This window comes from Camellia sinensis, chromosome 2 (assembly GCF_055761805.1).
Source record: "Camellia sinensis isolate YWXY chromosome 2, ASM5576180v1, whole genome shotgun sequence".
Taxonomy (NCBI): Eukaryota; Viridiplantae; Streptophyta; class Magnoliopsida; order Ericales; family Theaceae; genus Camellia; species Camellia sinensis.
In genome coordinates this window covers 65,131,283-65,155,514 of record NC_138962.1, presented here as the reverse complement: position 1 = coordinate 65,155,514, position 24,232 = coordinate 65,131,283, and the positions used below count along the sequence as shown (strand labels likewise).

Sequence of the window (24,232 nt, the reverse complement as noted above, 5' to 3'; positions counted from 1 at the left end):
AAATCAAGGGAGAATCATTTTTTTTTTTCCTTCATAAAATTGAGAACTCGTCAAATCCTTCATCAAATTTGAATTTGATGAAAATTTAAAAAGATGAAGCATTGGGGATGATTTTTTCCATCAAATTTGATAAAAAGGGAAATTTGGGATAAGAGAAGAATTTTTAAAAAGATTTTGATGCAAAATATTGGAGTAGTTCATATCAAATCAAACCTTTTACTCATAGTTGTCAAATTGGGATTCGTATCTTGAAACGAATTGGCCTCATACCGAATATATCTACATATTAAATATATCCTATGAATATAAAATATTTAGACTTAAATCAATGAAAATATCATTTTTAATGATAATCACGTAGTTTAATAGGTAAGAAGTAAACAAAAGTTCCTATGTAAGACCATCATCTTACCTTTTTCTTTTTTAGATATTTCTTATCAATCATTCTTGATAAATGTAATAACCAAATAGACAAACTATCAATTTTCAAAATAAACAATAATTAACAACGATATTGATATTTGGACAATAATCCTACATATTTTTCTAAGTAACAGTGAGCAAATCATAAGAAAGAATTATTTAGATTCTTTTATTTTAAAGCTTAAAACATTTTAAAAGGCATAACTGACCTCACACATGTAATATTCAATTTAATAAAACAGTAATAGATAATTCATAGTATAACTTTAATTTTAAACATCTTTAGAAGATATATTATAATTTTTTAAAGGGAAAAAAAAAATGAGAAGAAAGGTTAAAAATGTGTTGGGCCTGACTAAATCTGATTGGATCATATTAAAAACTCCATGATCACTAAAATAACAACAAATCATGTGTCTATGTTGGTTATTATGGTAGTAAACGCTATTAGAAGTTGTATTATGTCATTTTTACTAAAAAGATAGAGAAGAAAATAGTCGAAAATATGTCGGACACAATAATTTCAAAAATTGTAAAAAGTTAATCGAATCGTAAATCATGCGATTCACTTTCAAAATAGATTCACCTATAAATTCGTATCGATTTTGCAAAAATTGTGAATCGAATTGCGAATCATAAGATTCTGATAATAGAGATGAAAAATTGGTGAAGGGTTGGAGATGCGGTAAGTAAAAGAAAACAAGCTACATTTGATTGTTGGAAAGAGAGTACAATTGAATCTTAAATAAACTGAAAAACATAGCTTCTGTTTTAAAGGGTTTTTCATTTTATCTCTCTCCTCATTTTCCCAGAGAACCAAATAGAAAGGATAAAGGGAACAATAGAATGAATTCTTTTAGAATCAACAAAGAAGAGAAACTTTTTTAAATCAATACCAAAAAAAAAAAAATGCAACCCCTATACAACATTGATAGTTTATACCCATCTAAATAAAAAGAATTATCCAAACTTGAGGTTTGTTTTTAAGATTTGGGACAAATCAAAATACAAAGTTAAGAGTAAGAATGAGATTAACTGCAAGATTAAACAAACTCCCAAGCCAAATTACCATCAACCAAAAAAAAAAAAAAAATACAATCAGCAAATAGATGTCTTTAAATTGAAAATTGCATTTCGACGCACTTCTGTTGGCCTTGTTCTCCTTCTCTTATATGTGGATGATATGATCATCATTGGCTCTGATTATAGTACAATTGAGAAGGTTAAGCATCAGTTTTTTCAGGAGTTCGAAATGAAGGATTTGGGGTCTCTTCGATATTTTCTTGGTATTGAGGTTGCTATTTCTCCTACTGGGTATCTTCTCCCTCTGACTAAATATGCCCGTGATATTCTTTCTCATGCCAATCTCATTAATGACAAAATTGTCGACACTCCTATTGAGTTGCATGCTAAGTTTTCTGCTTTTGATTCCTCTTGAGGATCCCACTTTATATCGTGAGTTGGTTAGGTGCCTTGTTTATCTCACCGTTACTCGTCCGAATATCTCCTATGTTGTGCACATTCTCAGTTAGTTTGTTTCTGCTCCTCGTTCTGCACACTAGGCTGCCTTACTTCGTACTTTGCGCTACCTTCGTGGCACTTTGTTGCAATGCCTGCTGTTATCTGCCTCTTCGGACTTGACTCTTCGTGCCAATGCTTATGCTGATGATGATTGGGTAGGTGACGTCTCTGATCGCATATCCACTTCTGGTTTGTGTTTTTCTTGGAGATTCTCTCATCTCTTGGAAGAGTAAGAAACAGTCTGTTGTTGCTCATTCCACCGCTGAGGCTGAGTATCATGCCATGGCTCATGCTACTTCCGAGATTGTTTGGCTTCAGTGGCTTCTTTCTGATATGGGTCTCTCTTTTTGATCGGACTCCGTTGTATTGTGATAATCAGAGTGCTATCCAGATTACCCATAATTCAGTCTTCTATGAGCAGACAAAGCATGTTGAAATAAATTGGCACTTTGTTAGACAGCATCTTCAGGCTGGCACTATTACTCTCCCTTTTGTTCACTCCTCTCTTCAGTTGGCCCATTTTTTTACGAAGACTCACACTGTTGCTCGTTTTTGTTTTCGTTTTCGTTTTCGTTTTCTTCTTGGCAAACTTTCAATGCTTTCTGTGCTCACATCCTCAGTTTGAGGGGGGGTGTGAATTGTATTTTATATTATTCGTTAAGGGAGTTTAGTCTTCTGGGTTAGTAGGGTTTTATTCTATTAGATTATATATTCTGTACTCAGCTTTTGATTGATTAATTTAATATACAATATTCCTCTTCCCTGCTATCAATACTATGTAAAATAAAACAAAGAGCTATGCTAGCGACCCAAATCCAAATTTTCTACCAAATCTCTTATATAGGAGTGGGACTCACACATACATAGATTTATGTGAGAACCACATATGTGAAAAGTTTAGTAGAAAATTTGATAAACTATTTAAGGTCCATAACATTTTTCATAAAACAATGTAATCGAATCGGATAAACCATCAGACCGGATCAGATATATCCGAATTTGCTCCATTTTAATTTGGGTTTTGCGGATTCAAATTAATAGAGCATTCGAATTCAGATAATCAGATCAAATTTAGGTTTTGCCTGATGATTTTGATTTTTCAAATAGAATTTGGCTGGTCTTTGAATTGGACTAAACAATTGAAGTTTTTGAGCGGAAGACCTCAACTGTCTGGTCCAAGTAAAATTTTAATGAGACAAGCCATTCCTTTTAAAATATTTACGATTCGATCCATGATTTTATAGTTATGAATCCAGTTAGAACCGAAACAAACCATTTAAATTATATATATAATTTAATGTAAATACTTAAATATTTTATTAGTATCAAATATATATATAAATATTATAACTCTCTACTATTATAACTATATTTTTGTATAGTGATATAACTTGTTTTAAACAATTATTAGATTGCGAATAATATTTTGTAATCATATTATGGATAATGATAATATTTTTAAAATTCGTTGTTCCAAATTGAACCAAATCGAACCGTAGTTTAGTACTTGGTTCAGATTGATTTTAAGATTTTCATAAATTGATTTGGTTTCAAATTTGATGCACCATTCAGTAATAAATTGGTCTTCATTTACGATTAAACCAAATCAATCCAAACAATACTCACCACTATGTGACGCAAAGGTGAAGATTCAAAACTGGATCGACCTTCTATTTCCCTTTTTGGCCCAACCATTGGAGTCTGCATCCAATTTTGTACTATATCTGTGACAACCTTACCCCATATTTTGCCTTAATTCTTTTATTATATGTGTGATTTTTTGCTTTAATTCTTTTATTATATGTGTGATTATATGTTTGGTGTGAAATTGCATGCTTAATTGTGTTATATGTGGGCCCAAGGCCGTTCTATTATATGTAGGCTTGAGGTTGTTCTCTTCCATGTTGGGCCTGAGGCCGTTCTATTAGTTGTGGACCCAAGGCCGTTCTGTAAATATGATGAATGCTTCAACTTGAAAAGTGTTGTATTTCATTAGTGTGCTTTCTTTAAATACAAAGCTATTTATTTGTCTCTCCACTTTACTACTATTCGCTGAGCTTCGCTCACTTCTTATGTTATATGTATGTAGGTGAACAGCAAGGAGAACAGCCTTAGGGTCAACCCCAAGACCTACTTTTGTGAACCTGTCTTAATCAAGAGTGATTAGGTTGCTTAATTAAGAGTAAGTCTTAATGAATCCAAACTAAAGCTAATTGATTCAAGATTTATTTAATTAAAGCTAATTAATTCGTTCTGAATCATATTTTTACCAAACTTCACACTAGGCCCTAAAAATTAGGCTGATCACAGATATTAAAGGATCATAACAGTATCAAACAGAACAGACGTCATTTTGGTGACATAAAATAAATAAATAAATAAATTATAAATATATTTTTTGATATTTATTTAAAATACATATTGTTGCTTGTTATTTCAAAAATTATAAATACCCCTATTATCAAAAAAAAAATTTTTAACAGAATTAACAAAAAAATAAAATAAAATTTCTAACTAATCTTCTATACAACAATAAGAATATATGAATTATTAATTGACGTAATAGTTTTCATGGAAAAATAAACCTATTTGGACAAAATATTTTTACTTTTAAAAGGCTGAAAACGTTTTCTAGACTAAAATTTTAACAATGTCACCACCACCACCACCACTCTCACCTTCACACCACCATCATCGTTGCCATCATTGCCGCCGTTGCCGCACCACCATGCCACCACCTCCACCTATAGCTGCAAATGAATAGAATCGTTCGTGAACAGACTCACGCCAAGCTTGGTAAGAATTCTTTTGAACTCAGTTTGTTAAATTTTTATGGCGTTCGAACTTGAACTTGTTAAAATCTTAATAAACAAATCCAAACATACTAAAATTCGGCTCATTAGCTTGACTCGTTTAATATTTATTTAAATAATAAAATAAATATATTATTTATATATTAAATGACAAAAATATATATAAACAATAAAATGTTATTTATAAATTTAAATAAGGTAAATGTAAATAATAGCCAAATTTATTTATATGTGCATAATAGCTAACTATAGATAATACAAATCCAAGAGTAAGTCAAAAATTTGGTAAAAAGTTGGATAAATTATTTGGTTCGCTAATATAACTCTTTGTTTTATTTTACCTAGAATATGTTGATATGAACATATGCGATTTTTCTCACCATCGAATCCATTGTTGGCAACGGTGACGATCTTGCTTCTCCAATCCAACATAACAAGGTCAGCTCTAAATGTCTTCTCCTCTTGCTGCTTCTCTATTGTGCGCCTCTCTTCTCTCCCTACAACTCTCTCTCTCTCTATATATATATATATAATATAGGCACGTTCAATTTCATAATATTATACACACTCAAATCTATATTTCAAACTTGTATTTTTGCTCTAATTTACAGAAATACTATGAAACATTAAAATTTGGGTATGAGATTAGATCTGGATTTCAGATTAAGATTTTCTAATTTGATGAAGATGAAGGCAACATTTACCCTTTGATGATATTTTCATTTCAATCAATGGAGTCTAGCAATGAACTAAGCTCAGGTTTCAATCAATGGAGTCTTAACACAGTCTTCGTGGGTGTACTTGGATGGTATTAATATAAATGAATAAACGGATCAAATTGGATTTGTTGTTGGATATCCATATAGAATCGGATTCGGGCTACTTACTACTGGATTTTGCAATTCAAATTCAGATTTTGATTCGGGTTAATGTAAAACGGATCGGATCAGATTTTGCCAAATTTGATCCAAACCTGATCTGTTTTGCGTACAAATTTGACCTCGTTTAGGAAGTTGGCTATTTTAGTTTTTCACTATTTTAATAGGCTAAAATATTTGTATTTTGGAAGACGGTTGGATATTTTGTAATTGAATGTGATGTTTGTAAGAGAAAAAAAGTGAAATAATTATACATTTGATATGACATTTTGTCTTATTTTAACTTATTTTACCTTTTTGTAAATTTTAGTCCAAAAAGCAAAAAAAAGAAAAAGTAAATTACACTGACACTCCTGAGGTTTGGTTCAATTACATTTCACCCTTGACATTCTGAAAATTACATTCTCACCTTGTGATTAATAGTTTTATTTCATAAACCCGTTGTTTATATAAAAAACAATAACTCTTAATAGAAAAACAAAGGAAATTACATTGAAAAAAAAGTAAAGCAAAGAAAAGGGAAAAAAACTGAGGAAGTAAAGCGAAGCAAGAAAAGAGAGTGCATGAGTTCAATATCTTCATTTCGTCTAAATAATTACAATGACAGGGGGTTAGTGTAATTTTTCAAACATCAGGGTGATATGAATTAAACTCAAACCTCAGTGATGTAAGTGTAATTTACCCAAAAATTAAAAAAAAAGAACCTTTGCCAAACAAGGCCTTATAGTTTCTCAGTCCTAACATCACAATTCAAAACGCTGTAACTTGTAATCATCACAACGGCACTTGTTTTGGATGACTCAAGCCTCATTAGTCTCTCTCACATTCATTTCAAAACCCTAGTTCCAGTCCTACACTTGCCACCAATCATGTTCATTTTGGCAGTGTTTCCAAAGGGTGGGTTGGTCTGCTAAACGGGCCAAGGTAAAATAACATCTAATCCACCAGATGAAAAAATTCGAACCTTAATTTGATTTGATTGTTTAATGAATGCAATTTTCAATTTAAAGACATCTATTTGCTGATTGTATTCTTTTTTATTTTTTTTGATTGTTAATAGTAATTTGGCTTGGGAGTTTGTTTAATCTTGCAATTAATCTCATTCTTACTCTTAACTTTGTATTTTGATTTGTCCCAAATCCTAAAAACAAATCTCAAGTTTGGATAATTCTTTTGATTTAGATGGGTATAAACTGTCAATGTTGTATAGCGGTTGCATTTTTTTTTTTTTTGCTTGATTTAAAAAAGTTTCTCTTCTTTGTTGATTCTAAAAGAATTCCTGATATTGTTCCCTTTATCCTTTTTATTTGGTTCTCTGCGAAAATGAAGAGAGAAATAAAATGAAAAACCCTTTAGGGGCAATTTGGGAAGAAGCTAAAAAGCTTTTTAGCTTTTTTACACAAAAAAAAAACTACAAAAAAGCCACAACAAAGACAGCTTTTTAACACAAAAAATCTAAAAAACTAAAAAATTATCTTTTTACCAACTTCCCAAAATACCACTTAAAACAGAAGCTATGTTTTTTAGTTTATTTAGGATTCAATTGTACTCTCTTCCCAACAATCAAATGTAACTTGTTTTCTTTTACTTCCAATTTTTCATCTCTATTATCAGAATCTTACGATTCGCAATTCGATTCGCAATTTTTGCAAAATCAATATGAATCTATAGGTGAATCTATTTTGGAAGTGAATCTCTAATGAATCACACGATTCACAATCGATTCACGATTCGATTCACTTTTTACGATTCATGTAATTTTTCAAATTATTTTGTCAGACATATTGTCAACTCTTTTCTTCACCATTTTTTTAGTAAAAATAGCATACAACTTCTAATAGCGTTTAGTACCAAAATAACCAACATATATACATGATTTGTAGTTATTTTAGTGATCATGAAGTTTTTAATAGAATCCAATCAAATTCAGTCAGGTCCAACATATTTTTAACATTTCTTCTCATTTTTTTCCCTTTAATAAATCTTCTCTTCTAAATATGTTTAATATTAAAGTTATACTATAAATTATCTATTGCTATTTTATTAAATTGAATATTACATGTGTGAGGTCAGTTATACCTTTTAAAATGTTTAAAATAAAATAATCTAAATAATTCTTTCTTATAATTTGCTCACTGCTACTTAGAAAAAGATGTATGATTATTGTCCAAATATCTCATTGTTAATTATTGTTTACTTTGAAAATTAATAGTTTATCTATTTGGTTATTATATTTATAATGGTGGATAAGAAATATCAAAAAAAGAAAACGGTAAGATGATGATCTTGTATAAGAACCTTTGTTAACTTCCTATCAATATCAACATAATCCTCCACCAGTTGTCAAAACAATTATCTCTATTCAAAATGTAAACAAGAATAGTCAACAATTCCCATCAATATCGACATAATAAATAATTCTTATCCTCTCTAAAGAGGTTAATGTTTTCAATTTAATAAATGTTTAAAAGAAATCCAAATTTTCCAATGTTCTCAACAGCATTTTCCTCAATCTCATCCTTTCGAATACACACTTTCAATTTTACATTATTCATAAAACATAAGTTTCAAAATTTGGGGATTTCTCATTTTAAAAATACATTTATTAATTCCATGAGTCAAAAAATAACCATACTCAACTAACAGGAAATTTTTAAAAAGAATTTGAGAACTTTCCCCTTTTCATACAATAACTACATCTTTAATAAAAATCCTAATCTCTTCAAGTGTTATACTATCAAAATAGTACATAATAATGCTAAAACACATACACAAATGTTTAGAAAATCCCTACCTCAAAAGCTAGAAGAGGAGGCAAGCAAAAATCCCAAATGTTGACGTTGCTGGATTTTGATCTCCACTACAGATCTGTTCAACAACAACAACAAAAAAAAAAAATTTCCTTCAATCTCAAATTTTTTTATCTATATTTGTCCAAACTTTTTATTTTTATCTGTTGCAATCAACAACAATAACAACAATCTCTATATGTGCTCTCCTCACCATCTGTGATCCCAATCTAGCATACTGATTTGCTGAACAACTCTGGGAAAAAAAAATCTGTTTAGTTGCTGAGAAAAAACTGTTCAATTTTTCCACAGACCGATCTGCTTGGTTGCCGAGAAAATCTGGAAAAAAAATCATCATAGTCATGAAATCTACAGATAAACTAAATCACTATTCAATACAATCGAATCAAATCTGGAAGATTTCCTACTAGGTAACTCACGTTGGAATGAGACATTAAATAACGGTCAATCCAAACAAAGAAACTGAAAAGGGAAACACAATCGCTAGCAACAAACAAACACTTTACATTCTCTGTTAGAACGAAGAGTGAAGAGTATCAAAATCAAAAACAAATTCCCAGAATTTTGCAGCAATTTTTCGAGCAACCAAACAGATTATACGAAGAAAGTCACCAGAAAATAGGATCGGAACAAGACATAGACAAGGAATCCATAGACATATATATACATATAGATACATATAATTATGGAAAGAGAAGATCTTTGTTCCTGTTTCATGGAGTCCAAATCCAAATCTCGCGGACAGATCTTGGGAAATTAATGAAGCACATGCACAATTGGGTGTTCAATACTCCCGTTGATGTGGTTGGTTTAGGGCTTCACGATCACCACTAGATTATCAAGCAACCTATGGTTCTGGGAATGGCGAAGTCGAGGCTCAGTAAGAAAACGTACAGATCGCCTCTGGATTTTGCTTCCGATGTGAAATTGAGCACCAACGTGTGGTTGCTGCAGAGCATGTAATCGAAGCACCACGACGGCGAGATCGTCAGAGGCCACGGAGGTGGTGGTTGGTCGGCATCGGAGATGAAGAAGGTGAAGATAGAGAAATGAGAGAGAAGGAGTTGATTCAATGGACGATCGGTGAAGATCAGTCACAAATCTACTCAGATCGGCGGCGAGGTTTGTAATTCAGCCTTGTTACGCATATACTTAAAAAATTCAAAAAAAAAAATTCAAAAAGGGACTCTCTTATTTAACTCATATCATCTTATTTAAATCACACCAGCTCTTTACCACATCACTTCCTCTTTATCACATCACTTCAAACCTAACTCATACATAACCCATATTTCATAAAAAATCAAAAAATACACTTATTTAGAACATCTTAAACCACCTCTCAAATAAGTGAGTATAAAAATAAATAATAAAAAAATTAATATCATAATACGATATTGTCTAAATAGTAAGAATGTTTTTAATAAAATATAAGGTCTGGTTCAAATTTAAATCTTACTTACACTTTTGAATAATATTTTTTTTTATTTTAGGATAAAAAAATTAAAAGAAAAATTACCACACTATTAGACACCAAGTCATGTGCTCTTATATATAATAGTATATATATATATATATATATTTGGTCATTCTTTACCTCTTGGACAAAGTATTTTAGAGTATGTTTGATTGACAAGATTATAGTATAGGATTGAGATTATTAATCCGTGAGCCCAATAATCATGTGTTTGTTTTGAGATTTTATTTTAGGATTATTAATCCAGTGGATAATTAATCCAACAAATTTGTAGAATTATTAGTAATGAGGTAGAGTGAGATAATATATCCTGAGTTGGGAAACAAAATAAAAAGACTCTTTTACCGTTGACTAAGAATTAAAACACTTATTATTTTTATATAATTTTATATTTTAGAAGGCTAAAAATAATTTTTAAAAATTTAAAAATATTTTTTGATATTTATTTTATCAAATTAGTTTATATTTTTTTCAAAAAAAATTTAAAAAACAAACCAAATATGGCCTTTTTCTTCTTTTGTATTTTTATTTTGATTTTGTTTATTTATTTATAATTTTTTTCAAAACCACGTCTATGAAGAAATTTTGAAAAAGTAAAAATTGTGAAGAAACATTGATGGAGGGTAAGATGGAAAAAGAAGATAAATAAAATTATAATCCTACATTCATATGTTTTCTTATCCAATACAAATCAAACAATGGACAAGAGGATAATTTATCCTACTAATCCAATTAGACAGTGAATACCACACTAATTTGATGGGATTATTAATACTTTCATTATTAGTATTGTGAATCAAACATGGCCTTAGAGTATGAACATTTGGACAAAGAAAAATCAAAATTGTATTTATGGACTGAATATCCTTTTCTATTTATGTATAGTCTCGTTATATCGCTTAATTGAGACTCCCAACTGCACTCCCAGTGATGTAACTAAGACCAATGTGAAGAGATCTCACTTCTCTCTCTCTCTCTCTCATCTTTAGCCCTTAATTCCACATCATTGGAGGTGGAATTGAGAGGGGGCAAAATTAGGGGGATGAATAATTTTTCTTATATATTATTACTCTTATTAATTTGTATAATATTACGTTAAATAAAATATCATCTTTGTTGGGTCCAATTACTATATGCACTCTCTATCATAAGAAAGTTACAAGTTTTTGTAATGCATAGTTATGAAAAGACATGATAAACACTTTTTAAAGATGTGTACAATAGGTGTACCTAAAAAAAAGAGGTACAATAGAATTTTCCTTCTCTGTTTCTTAGTTTTCCTTTCTATTTTATTATTATCAACCGTACGATGTTGTGAAAATCTTGATACATAAAAATCTTTGATGATGTAGTTTGGTCTGCAGGAGATGAGTCGAACAGGATCTAGAAGCTCCACAGGTCGGTTGGCCTCCGTCTTCCCAGCAGCACCTGCAACAAGTCTAGCAAAAAGGTTCCCAAATAGGGGTGATTCCTTCCTAAGGACCCTCCGACAATCAAGTTAGTGAAGTATATGGAAAAAGGGAAGAGACTTAGAGAGAAATGAGAAAATTGAGAGTAGAATGAGATAATGTGGCCGTTTGGAGTAGCTATTAAAACAGATTATAGATTATAGCTTTATAAATTATAGATTATGACTTTAATCAGAAGCTGTTAATCTGTTTGGTGTAACTGTTGGATTATAAATTTAAGTCGCTAAGTAGTATTTGTTAAATAAGCTATGAAGTAGCTTTTTGCTGTGTAAATGCCTTTTTTACCCTTGTTAGTTGTAATTGAATTTATCTAGACTTTTTGCTATTAATTACATATTAAGAGATCATTCCAACACCAAATTAACATAATGATATTATTTTTAGATAATAATAACAATGAAATAAATATTACACAAAAATAAATTTATTATATTTTAATAATTATTTCCTTGAGAAATTGACATTAAAATCTCATATCTTCTTGAATCCATCTCATAATCATCATTACGAACCGGATGCCTATGTTGGTCTTTCCTTACCATTGCTTTCTCGTCAACAGAGACATACTCAATATGTTTATCATAAGAGTCAAATGCAATATCCCTTAAATTAGTTCGTTTAATGAAGTTATGGATCGCCATAGTAGCACAAACAAGTTGCCGTTGACAAACAAAATTGTAATTTCATGGAATATCTTTCATAAAAGGCCATCGTGCTGTCCAAACACCAAATGATCTTTCTATTACGCTCCTGAGTGATGAATGTGTTTTGTTGAATCTTTCATGTGCAGTTTGAGGAGGCCGATGGTCAAATTGGGCTAAATAATATCTCTCCCATTTGCACGGCACAAGATAACCCTTTGTGTTTGGATAGCCAGAATCAACCAAATAATACTCATCTACAAAGTAAAATATGAACTAATTATAAATATAACTAATATAGAATAAACGAATAAATCTTAATTTGTGTTACATGCATACCTCCTTTTGGATATGAAAATTATTGTTTGGATTCCTAATTGTATCCCAAAAAATTTGCGTGTCATGTGCACTTCCCTCCTAACTAGGCAAGCAAAAGGTGAAATACATATCAAAGTCACACACTGCCAATATGTTTTGTGTAGCATATCTCTTCCTACCTATGAAACGGGGTAAGTATTTTGCTTCCACATGAGCTTTGATATGTGTTCCATCAATTGTCCCTGTGCAATTCTACATACAAAAAATATCATAAAATATTTTTTTTAAGAGAGAGAGAGAGAGAGAGAGAGAGAGAGAGAGAGAGTATTTCTAGTTACCTTAAAATGAGGGTAATATTTTTGGCTATTCTTTATGTACGGATGGACCCTATTTCTCTGCCAAGGCTTCACCCAATCCACGGACATTTTCACACACACTTTTAAAACAGAGTGGAAGTATTTTGAAATAGTTTCACCGAATGATTGAAATCTTTCTTGAGCATTTCTATTGTTTGCATGTTGAGCAACAATATATAAAAAAATAATGACTTCTTGTTGAACCCCAACTTTTTTCCCACTTTGTAGTTCATAGTTAGGCCCCGTTTGTTTTGAGGTTAAATAGATGAGAGGGGATTGGGATGGAGGTGGGGTTATTTAGTGTTGTGTTTGTTTATAGAGTTTGGGAGGAGATTAGGATGGAGGAGGTGATATAGATGGAGGTTGGAAGGGGGATTGAGATGGAGGAGGTGGAGATGGTATTAGAAAAATAGTGAGAGGATTAGAAATTTTTTAAATTTTTTAATTTTTTATATATTGGGATTTTTTTTAAAATATTAATGTTTAATTTTTTATATTTTTTTTATTTGTTTTATTATTTTATATAAAAATAATTTAACAATTCCTACACTAACAACTATCATTAAAACAAACACAATTTTCCTTAATCCCCTCACTATCAATCCCCTCACTAACAATCCCTTCACTATGAATCCCTCCATTCTACCTCTGAAAACAAACGGGGCCTTAGTCTCTAATAAATTGCACAATTGATAAAAAAAAACATCCCCGTCCATTCTAAATTTTTTATATATTCTTGTAGCATTACCATGTTGCAATTCTAACATCCATTGATGTCCTGTGAGGGCAGATGTCCTACATGGTTGTTTATTTAGGTAATTTTCTGCATAAATTGTTCCTGCCACTGTTACTGCCATTAGGTAGGGATTGCCATACAAGTGATTTGGTTGTTGTGAAGATCCAGTGACATTGTGATCATTATCATAATCACCATCATAATTGAAATTGTCCATCTTTTTATACTGTATAGAAATTGGGGTCACGTACCACATTTATTCAATAAGAAATTAATTTAACATATAAAATAAATATAAAATTAGAGAATATAGATAAAATAAATTAATTTAACAATAAGAAATTAATTGAACACATAAAATTAGAGGATATAGACAAAAAATAAAATTAGAAAAACATCAACAGAATACCTGCAAAGATTGGAATGCCTCTTGGTTGTTTAACAATTTGGAATGGCAAACAAGTTCACCATGAGAGTATATATAGTCAGTGTCATTGCAATGTCCATCATTTAAAATAATATTTTTTTAAAATTGCTTTCCAATCTTACAGGCAAATGGACAAATAATAGCTAAAGCTTGTGACCTGAAATTGCAAGGACAAAATCACATGGCACACAAGTGGGCAAATACAACTTGCAATAATATTTCCTATTCCATCCGTGAGAGCACAAATCAAATCTGCCACTGAGGCAAACATAAATACAACATCAAACCAAATTAATTGAAGATAGTCCTAATGTCTTTCTTTTTTTTTAAATAAAAAAAAAATCGCACAATGAACTAATCACGCAAACTAGGAATGTGAGCCTTTTCCAAAGCAATTTCAAGATTAATAAACTTCAAACGCAAAACATCATTAGGCAAAGCCATGAAAGACTCACGAAGTGAGGGTTTCATGAACAACCTTGTAGCCGAAACTAAAAGGTCATCGTCTTCACTAATGCCAGAGATTGTGCTAATCTTAGCCAAACACTCAATTATTGTGTGCGGATTTTGCATAGTAGCATTCTGTGTACTAGTTGAAGATGATGCCTCCATAACATCGACAATGCAATTAAGTGTCTTACTCAACTCACCGACAACCAATTGTTTTTTGTCCTTTTTTGCTTCTGTCCTCTTTTTGGCGATGACATTGGTTGCTCAATTCAGACGGATGGATTTCTGTATCAGTATCATCACCAAGTGGGGTGTGAGATCCCTCAGTGTCAAGAAACACTCCAAAGCTTAGGGTGTATGCCCACTCACCAGTTGCAGAAACATCAAAGAATAGTATGTCCATGTCATCGGCCAATGTCAATGGTTTCTCACGAAATTTGGCCGCATCAGGATACCTCTATAACAAAATACGGACAAATAATTACAAATATATAAATCATAAAGCTCAAGTACAAGTGACCAAGAAGTTTTTTTTTTTTAACATAATTCACTGACCTGCAGCTTCAAATTCCACTAATCATCAAATGCCATGATAGCTGTAGTCAAGGGATCTAACCCCCAGCCCAATCTCACCTTTCAATAGATTTTTCCAAAGACCCCACTCCTTTTTTAAGGTATCCCAACGATTTTTAAGCTGAATGCGAACATATGACTTTCCAGTTGCAATTTTGAACTTGTTAATAACTGCTTCCCAACCAATCCTATCTAAGTGCGCACCAGGTCTGTGACCTGCTTTCACTTGCTCCACACAACATTTGACAAAAATTTCATTGGATTTTGTGTCCCAATGTGCCTTTAAACCTTGTGAGGGTTGGGAGTTTTGGGAAGCTTTTCCCTTGCTCTTTGTAGTTGTTGGAGATTGTGATGGTGGATTTCTAAAGGTACAAAATATGGGGCAAGAACAGTATACTACAAACTATAGCCCCTTGCCATCCCTATATTGCAATTCCACACTCATTGAACTAACAAACCATAAATTAGTTTTTTTGTTTTTGCCTTTTTTTTTTTGTTGATAAAATTAGTTGAACCTTGCTTCAAGCCAAAATCCTATACTCTTCCCTTTCACATGCACTCACTGTCTGTCTCCGTTCACATTCCCTCTGCTCACCAACTTTTAGTTGAAGCTCGCATTCAACTCTTTCTTGCACCACCACCAAAAACCTTTAACATCTTTGAAACCAATGCAACTTGTAAAGAGTCTAATTTGGCTGTCCTTCACATTCACTCTGGAGTTGTCTTCAGCAATAATGACCTAGCAGTGGGGATTGGTGTTGTGTTCAAACGTTGTTATTGTCCTGTGGACTTTTTATTCAAGAAAATTATTATTCAAAGGCCTTGTACTCACATAGCAGCAGCCATTGCTACTGTCAAATGGGCCCAAGAACCTTCTTTTGCACATCTTTTATCTCTAGAAATTTTTGGGCAACCAAATACTAATTGCAACAGAGCAACCCTAAAATTTTAAATTGTGGAGCTCTAAATATGAATTTTAACAACAAAAACTCAAAAAAAATAAAAAAAATAAATCAAGAAGAGAGAAAAGGAAAAACACAAAAAACACAAACAAACCATTAATAAACCAAAAATCAATGCAATGGCGGTCAACTCCTACACAAATTTTTAACATCAAAGCATGAATAAAATTTCCCTAAATTTTTCCTAAACCCCAACTATTCTTATTTTCCCCAATTTGAACAAATTTGAAGTAGACAAAATCGCAAATAACCAAAACAATACATGCATATATATATACACATGCATGCCGAGCAAGAGAGAAAAGGAAAAATCAAATATAAACAAAACAAACCAAAGCCGCAAGCGAACCAGAGCCGGAAAGAGAGAAAGAGATCCAGCGCCAGAAATGAACTAGACCCACACGTCACTGGAAGCGAACCAAAGCCGGAAACAAACCAGAGCCACACGTCGCTGGAAGTGAACCAGCACCGGAAGCGAACCAGAGTCGTAGGTGTGCTGCTATGTTGCTGCTTGCTGCTATATATCTCTTGTCAAAGAGAAAGATTAGGGCAAAAAAGAATATATATAGGTGGTATAAGAGTAAATAATTCAAAACACCAAGGGCATTTAAGTATTTTTACCCTATGCATAAACCCCGAGAGAATCTGAAGCAGCTCCAAGCAACTTCTGAAATTTAGCTTTTCTTACCTTCCGCATAAGCTGTAGAAGTTTAAGCTGAAGCTAATTGAAGTCTGCCAAACAGTTTGAATCTGCTTTTTTAAAGCTAAAAGCTAGAAGTTGGGTAAAATAATCTTGAACAAACACCACCAATGGGTGAGTAATTTGTTACCAAATGGCCTTCAACTTCCTTATATCTCTTACCAATCATTTCTTTGCCCATTCACATTGTCCTATTGGCCGAAAGTCTATGGCCTACTTGTTGCCGACCATGGTGGCTTCACTACGCCACAGAGGTAGATGGCCTTATTACATTTAATGCTTGACAGTCTTATTTAATGCTTCATTTAATGCTTGGCATGTGGGCCCAATGGCTTGTAAGATTTTTGTTTGTCACGTGGCCTATTCTCTGCTTGACATATACCTAGTTGGTAGTTGGGTGTGACTACCATGGGTTCTCTGATTGAGCCAACTATTGGGCCTTATGGTGATAATTAATCAAATAGTTATTCGAGCGGCCCCTGCAGATTACGAGTTGGGCCCTCTTGGGTGGTATCCATCAATCTTAAAAAGACAAGCTTGTAATTAAAATTATATTGAGAACATTTGAGTGATTACCATTAGGTGAGTATTCGTATAAATAACAAAATATGTTGATTGAGAATAAATACTAAAGCCCTAATTGTAACCTCTTTTTTTTTTATGGGTACATTGGAAACAAAAGGAAACAACAACAGTTGCACTCTCTCTAGAGAGTCCTAACATATCGGCACCAAGAGGCTTCTCAGTTTTGCAGGTGGGTCATTCACCACTAGGAGCTCATTTGGTTGTTCCGCTCCAAACTTTTCCATAGCATCCATACAAGCATTTCCCCCACGGAGGGTGAGTTGGACTGAGCACTCGCAGCCTCTGGTAATTACTCTAGCGTCTTCAATTAGTCCTCGAAAGGGGCTGTTCGCTCTTGGTCCATCATTCAAGAGTTCAATGACTTGTTCCCTTGGTTTCCATATGTGTGTGAGTCAAAAATTTGTATGTACATAATAGCTAACTATAGCTAACTATTGTTGCTTCCTTCTGTTTTTGATGTACCAAAAAAAAAAAAGAAGTTATAATCTAGGTTCAGTATCTATTCTCAATCAACATATTTTGTTATTTATACGAATACTCACCTAATGGTAATCAACTCAAATGTTCTCAATATAATTTTAATTACAAGCTTGTCTTTTAAGATTTTTATGTATTAAGATTTTCACAGCATCGTACGGTTGATAGTAATAACATAGAAAGAAAAACTAAGAAATAGAGAAAAGGAAAATTATATTATACATATCTTTAAAAAGTGTTTATCATGTCTTTTTATAACTATACATTACAAAAATTTGTAACTTTCTTATGATAGAGAGTGTATATAGTAATTGGACCCAACAAAGATGATATTCTATTTAACGTAATATTATACAAATTAATAAGAGTAATAATAAGTAAGCTCCGACAATCCTTAATGAAGAAACCACCCACCGATGTGGGGAGTTTGATGAGGCGAGTAGAACAACATTGCAAGATCGAAGACGGCATATGAGGCACCGAGGAACCAAAACCTGCTTAACAAGAAGTCGGCAAAAGAAATAAGTCAAATGCAATTGCCGATCAGCCGAAAATCAGGAAGGAAGCCTTCTGAGCAATCATCACCATTTTCATCGAGCCAATATATCGTCTGATGGCGAAAATCCAAAATGAGTCATACTTCTCTTGGCCATCCAAGATGATGGGAGATCCATACCTTCGAATTCTAAGATTACGGTGTTCCTACCACAAGGATTACGGACACCTCACAAAAGATTGCAAAGCATTGAAACAATTTTTAGAACAATTGGTACAAAACGGGCATCTACGATCATATATTGATTCCTCTCTAGATCAGAAGGAGAAGCCGACGGCAACTATCAACATGATATCCTCCGTCCCCACAAAAAGACAGGTGAGCCAAAACAAAGAAACAATGTCTACACCCTGCAAGGAGGTAATGGCTTTGTTGGAGGTATCCACGAAAAGAATGCGCTCGTCAATGATCGCTTTTTCCGACGAAGATCTAGCATGGATCCATTATCCCTACAGCGATGCCTTAATGGTAACATTGCAGATCGGGGAATTCGTCGTGAAAATGATATTGATAAATCAATGAAGCTCTGCGGAAATCATGTACTATGGGCTCTACAAAAAGCTAGGCTTACCCTCTGAAGCCCTACTCACAGTAGATTCGCCACTGTATGGCTTTAATTCAAGTCTAGTCTTTCCTTTGGGAAAAATCATTTTGCCAGTAAAGGCTGGAGGAATGGTTCAACAAGTCGAATTCCAAGTAGTTAATGTACCATCCCCATATAAGGCCATAATTGGGAGAACATGGCTCCATCAAATGGGGGTAGTCCCATCTACGTTCCACCAGGTCCTACGCTTCTCGGAAGAAAACACCATAAGGACGATAAGAGGAGATCAGACAACAGCAAAATGGTGCATAGTGATATCATCCACAAGACCATGAATATAGGAAGTTTGAACATGCAAATCAAAAGAGGAAGCTAAACTGCAGCCTGGTAACAAGAGTGCCGAAGAATTTGAAAAAGAACAAATCGATCCGACAGATGAAGAAATAGTCTTCCTTGTGGAAAAGAATCTCACCGCTGAAAAAAAATGACAATTGATTGATTTTTTACTTCGTTACCAGGATGTCTTCGCATGGAGTCCATACGAAATGGAAGGTATTGATCTGAGGGTGATGAGTCACAAGCTCAACGTGAACCCGAACTCACTACCGGTAATACAGAGAAGTAGAAGATCAGCACCACAACACGTGGAAAGCTGTCAAGGAGGAAGTCATGAAATTGCTCGAAGTAGATGCCATTCATGAAGTTCAATACACAGAATGGCTGTCTAACATTGTCGTTATAAAGAAAAAGAACGAAAAATGAAGAGTATGTGTGGATTTCACCGATCTGAATAAGGCATGTCCTAAGGATAGTTTACTCTTGCCAAAAATTGATCAACTAGGAGATGCGACATCCGGACATGGAAGGATGAGTTTTTTAGATGCGTATAAAGGTTATCACTAGATAGCTATGCATCCAGAAGATTAGGAGAAGACGTCCTTCATTACTTCTGTTGGGCTGTTCTGTTATAAGGTGATGCCTTTCGGGTTGAAAATACTGGGGCGACATATCAACAACTGGTCATGAAAATGTTTAGCAAACAAATTGGTCGAAATCTTAAAGTTTATACCGATGATATGGTAGTCAAATCGAAAGAAGCTAAGCATCGTCCAGATGACCTCTGTGAGACATTTGGAGTACTTCAGAAGTATAGGATGAAGCTTAATGCGGTCAAATGCTCCTTCGAAGTTGTATTTGGGAAGTTTCTCGGATACATTGTTACCTATCGAGGCATAGAAACCAACCCGGATCAGATTCAAGCACTACTCAACCTGACCTCACCCACGACCGTGAAAGGGATCCAGACGCTTACTAGAATGGTAGTAGCACTCAACAAGTTCATCAGTCGATCATCAGATCGATGCCGAACATTCTTTTAGATGACAAAAAAGAAATCTCAATTTGAAAGGACCCCAGAGTGCAACCTCGCATTACAATAGTTAGAAGCCTACTTGGCCAAACCACCATTGTTAACCAGCCCTGACGTCAGAGAAAAGTTGTATGTATGTTTGGCTGTCTCCGATCATGCTGTAAGCTTGGTGTTCATTAGGGAATCTTCAAGAGTACAAACACTGGTCTTCTACATGAGTAAAACATTACTTGATGTGGAAGCCAGATATCTGCCGTTTGAGAAACTCCTCTTAGCACTTGTTGTTTCATCCAGAAAGCTACAACATTACTTCCTGGGTCACCTCATTGTTGTTTATTTGGAATACCCCATTAAGCAAGTCCTGCATAAACCAAATTCATCGAGTCGAATTTCCAAATAGGCTGTTGAGCTTGGGCAATATGACATGCAATTCAAACTAAGAAATGTAATTAAGGCACATGTCCTAGCAGATTTTGTAGCAGAATTCTCCTCGAAGAAGGCGGCGAAAGTAGGGAAAAAGCCCTTAGCCAACGGAGCATGGACTTTACGCTGCGACAGGGCCTCAAACAATAAAAGTGCATAGATAGGATTCGTACTAGTCATGCTCGACAAAGAGGCAATAGAATTCTATGTTCCATTAGGCTTCTCGATCACCAATAATGAATGTGAATATGAAGCTCTCATCAATGGTCTTAACACCGCAAAGACATTAGAGGCTGATTCCATAAGTGTTCAATGCGACTCACAATTGGTCACCAGGCAAATGAACGGGGAATATACAGCTTGAGACGAAAGAATGGTACTTGGCAGTAGCCAAAACCATAGCAAAGCAATTTTCTTCATTTAGGATTCAGCAGATAGAGCAGGACTAGAACAGTCATGTAGATGCATTAGCTAGCTTGGCAACGGCAGTCCAACAAAAAAAAGACCGAGTAATTGAGGTCGAGACCATATCTTCTTCTAGCATCACGAGGGAGAACATATGCCACATTCAGCAAGGTGAAAGCTAGATGACCCCTCGTGTCCTATATTTGTCTGATCGAATAGTACCCATCGACAAAAAAGAGGCACATTGGATACGGCTTTGGGCTATGCATTTTTGGTTAAATGACTCGAAACAAGTGTTCAGAAGGTCTTATTCTGGTCCCTATCTCAAATGCGTTCACCCTAATGAGGTAGCAAGCATATTGGAAGAAGTACATGCTGGATCATGCGAGGCTCACATTGGGGGCAGATCACGAGCATATCGAATCCTTACCCAGGGGAATTGGTGGCCCCGTATGCACCATGATGCCCAACAATTTGTGCAACAATGTTCGACATGTCAAAGGTTCACGCCGATTATATGACAACCGTCCGAAAAACTTAATCCCATTGCTAGTCCCTAGCCATTTGCACAGTGGGGAATGGATCTGGTCGGACCACTACCTCGAGCACTAGGAAATATGAAGTGGCTGATAATAGCAACTGATTATTTCACAAAATGGATTGAGGCCGAACCTATGGCCAATATCAAGGATATTGATATCAGACAATTTTTGTGGCGCAACATCATCACCAGGTTCAGAATTCCAAGAGCACTCGTGTCCGATAACAACTCACAATTTCATTGTCGGATGTATAAGGACCTATGTGATCGGCATGGAATCAAAGCCTATTACTCCACCCCGGCTAAACCTTAAACGGGCAAGCCGAAGCTTCAAATAACACCATCTTGAATGGGATTAAGAAACGGTTGGAAGCATCTAAGGAAAGATGGACCGAGGAGCTCCCGATGGTCCTTTGGTCATACTGAACTACTCCTCGACTCGCAACCAGCGAGACGCCATTCTCCCTTGCGTTAGGGATGGAGGTCGTCATCCCACTAGAAATGGACTTTCTAATAGAGAGGTCTTATTTGGTAGAGAATGGCATTAACGAAGATTTGAACTTGAAAGAACTTGACCTAGTTGAAGAAAAACGTGAAAGAGCGTCACTCCGACTAGCGAAGTAGCAGCAAAAAATAACTCGGGCATATAACAAATGCGTAAAACTTTGACGGTATCTGATCGGCGACCTAGTCTTAAAGAAGGTCCTCCCAAATGACTGTAAGGTTGCATATGGGAAACCTGGGCCCAATTAGAGCGAACCATATCAAGTCAGTGATCTGGCTGGGGAAGGAGCATATGAGATTGCCGACCAGCAGGGGAACGTACTTCCAAGGCCATCGAATGCAATGCATTTAAGAAAATATTACCATTAACCTTGTAGCTATTATGTAATAATGCTTGGATAGAATACATAATGAATAAACAAGGTTGCATTATATATTTCTCATATAAAAAGGCACAAAATAAGTTCTTAGTTCATTAACACTTTACAGTAAATACAAGTAATGGACATAACACAAAACGAAAAAAAAAAAAAAAAAAAAAACAAAACAAAACAAAAACTAGGATATGCCTAGTGCCACTACAAACTATCTAATTCAGGCGAAATTGGGACTTCAGGATTCAATAGAGGTACCTGGGAGTATAGCTCAGATGATTTGGCTATTCCCACTTTCTTTATTGTCGCCATCCAGCCCTCTTTAAAAAAGAAATTCTCCAGCTTATTCATTTGATCGAGATAGGCGGCATTTGTTTTATTTCATGTGGCTTCAGCATTTGCCTTCAATTCAATGTCTCGCTGGTCCTTAATCTCTTCTATAGTGATTTTCAAAGCTTCATGGTCCGATATCAGCCTGTCAAACAGCTGGGTGGCAACTTCGAAATTTTATTTGGCCGTCATTTGGGCCAACTCAGCTGTGGTAACTCGACTTTAAGCCAGCACTAGCTCCTTTCGTGAACTATGTTGTTCGATCGCTATATGCTTCTTTCATCGATAATTAACCTTCTCTCCTCCTCCATTTTTCTCTTTTCCTCATCTTACCGATCTCTCTCTTTAGTCAACCGAACTCCCGCCTCCATGAATTGGTTGACGACTTGCATTATCATACATAAGTGTTAGATCATCATAATAATCATAATCAAAATTCGAAATCATGACTGTCTTACCATTACTAAGTTCTGAATTCCATGGCCCAAAATTTGTTGATTGGATTGTCCCTTCAGGCGGTGAATATCTTCGAGAATATGCATACCTTGCGCCATGGCAAGGGTAACCCCAGCATCGGAGAATATAGAGTCATGAGTGTTCAATGCTCAATCTCCTACCATTAGTTGAAATATACTCAATAGAACCTTCTCTTGTGTCCCCGGTCTCCTCCTTGCTAGCTTGTATACATTGGCGACTTGATGACGGAAGTGCACCACCAGGTGGTCGATCAACCAATCTGCGTTGACCATGTGCACTGGCCTCATGGCTAACCCTTCGCATAACTTCAGATTACCTGGTCAAACGATGTCTCCTAGTCATTTCGGGCACAGAAGACTCCGACGATTTAGTTCGCACAAGGATCGTCTCTAGTTGACAAACTCCTTCCTGGTTCACCTCTTCAAGTACTAAGGACAGCAATGGCCCTATCTCCTAAGCTTCTTCGAGAGCTTCAGAGGCAACATAGGGGGCAGGAAGCGGCAATGGAACAACAGTTACACATGGGAGAAATTGATCTATCAATACTTCGGCCGATCAGGAGGCAGCGACAGTACACCTACAAACTATTTGTGGAGCTTGCAGGTTCACGCACTAAGACTCGTTATGTTGATCTGTATTTATGGAGCGATGATTTGTAGAACATAAGAAGTAAAGGCTTTGTGATCAATATAGTGCATATGAACTGCAAAAATTATTAAACCATAAAAATCTTTGATGCTCACCAGCACCCAAGGCACAGTAGCAGCACCCTCGGCAAAAAGAGGAGATGGAAATTTCCAGCTTCTTGAAACCATAACTACGTCTTTTGATTCCATGGCAAAGGTCTCAAGAAGCAACCGAACAAGTGATCTATCCTGATCACGATGTTTAGGCACGAAGAAGAACACCTCCAAGGGTGTTTGGTATAGGCTATAGTGTGGTTCGACTTTTCGTACTCCTTTTGGAAGATAAATAGCCTCACAGTTCAGACTACCGTGGTTCTGAATCTGATTTCACAAGTGCAATGTGAAACAGTGAAAAGACAAAAAGAGTCCAAATCTAGCAATTCTTTTAGAAAATCAATGTTTGAATC

The 24,232-nt window shown here is 34.7% G+C and overlaps 2 long non-coding RNA genes across 3 annotated transcripts; both read right to left on the bottom strand.

Annotated features, from left to right (window-relative positions):
- Positions 1-39: 39 nt before the first annotated feature.
- On the bottom strand, positions 40-9,608 carry LOC145820084 (uncharacterized). Its single transcript, XR_014361022.1, has 4 exons — positions 8,865-9,608; positions 8,639-8,763; positions 8,430-8,503; positions 40-279 (listed from the first exon to the last, which is right to left on the bottom strand). It is a non-coding gene; the product is annotated as an uncharacterized LOC145820084 (long non-coding RNA).
- Positions 9,609-11,160: 1,552 nt separating this feature from the next.
- Positions 11,161-16,374, bottom strand: LOC145820083 (uncharacterized). Of its 2 annotated transcripts, XR_014361021.1 has the most exons (5): positions 14,875-16,374; positions 12,689-14,776; positions 12,530-12,602; positions 12,372-12,453; positions 11,162-12,289 (listed from the first exon to the last, which is right to left on the bottom strand). It is a non-coding gene; the product is annotated as an uncharacterized LOC145820083 (long non-coding RNA). The 2 variants fall into 2 exon arrangements; XR_014361020.1 differs by having other exon boundaries at positions 11,161-12,289; positions 12,372-14,776.
- Positions 16,375-24,232: the final 7,858 nt, after the last annotated feature.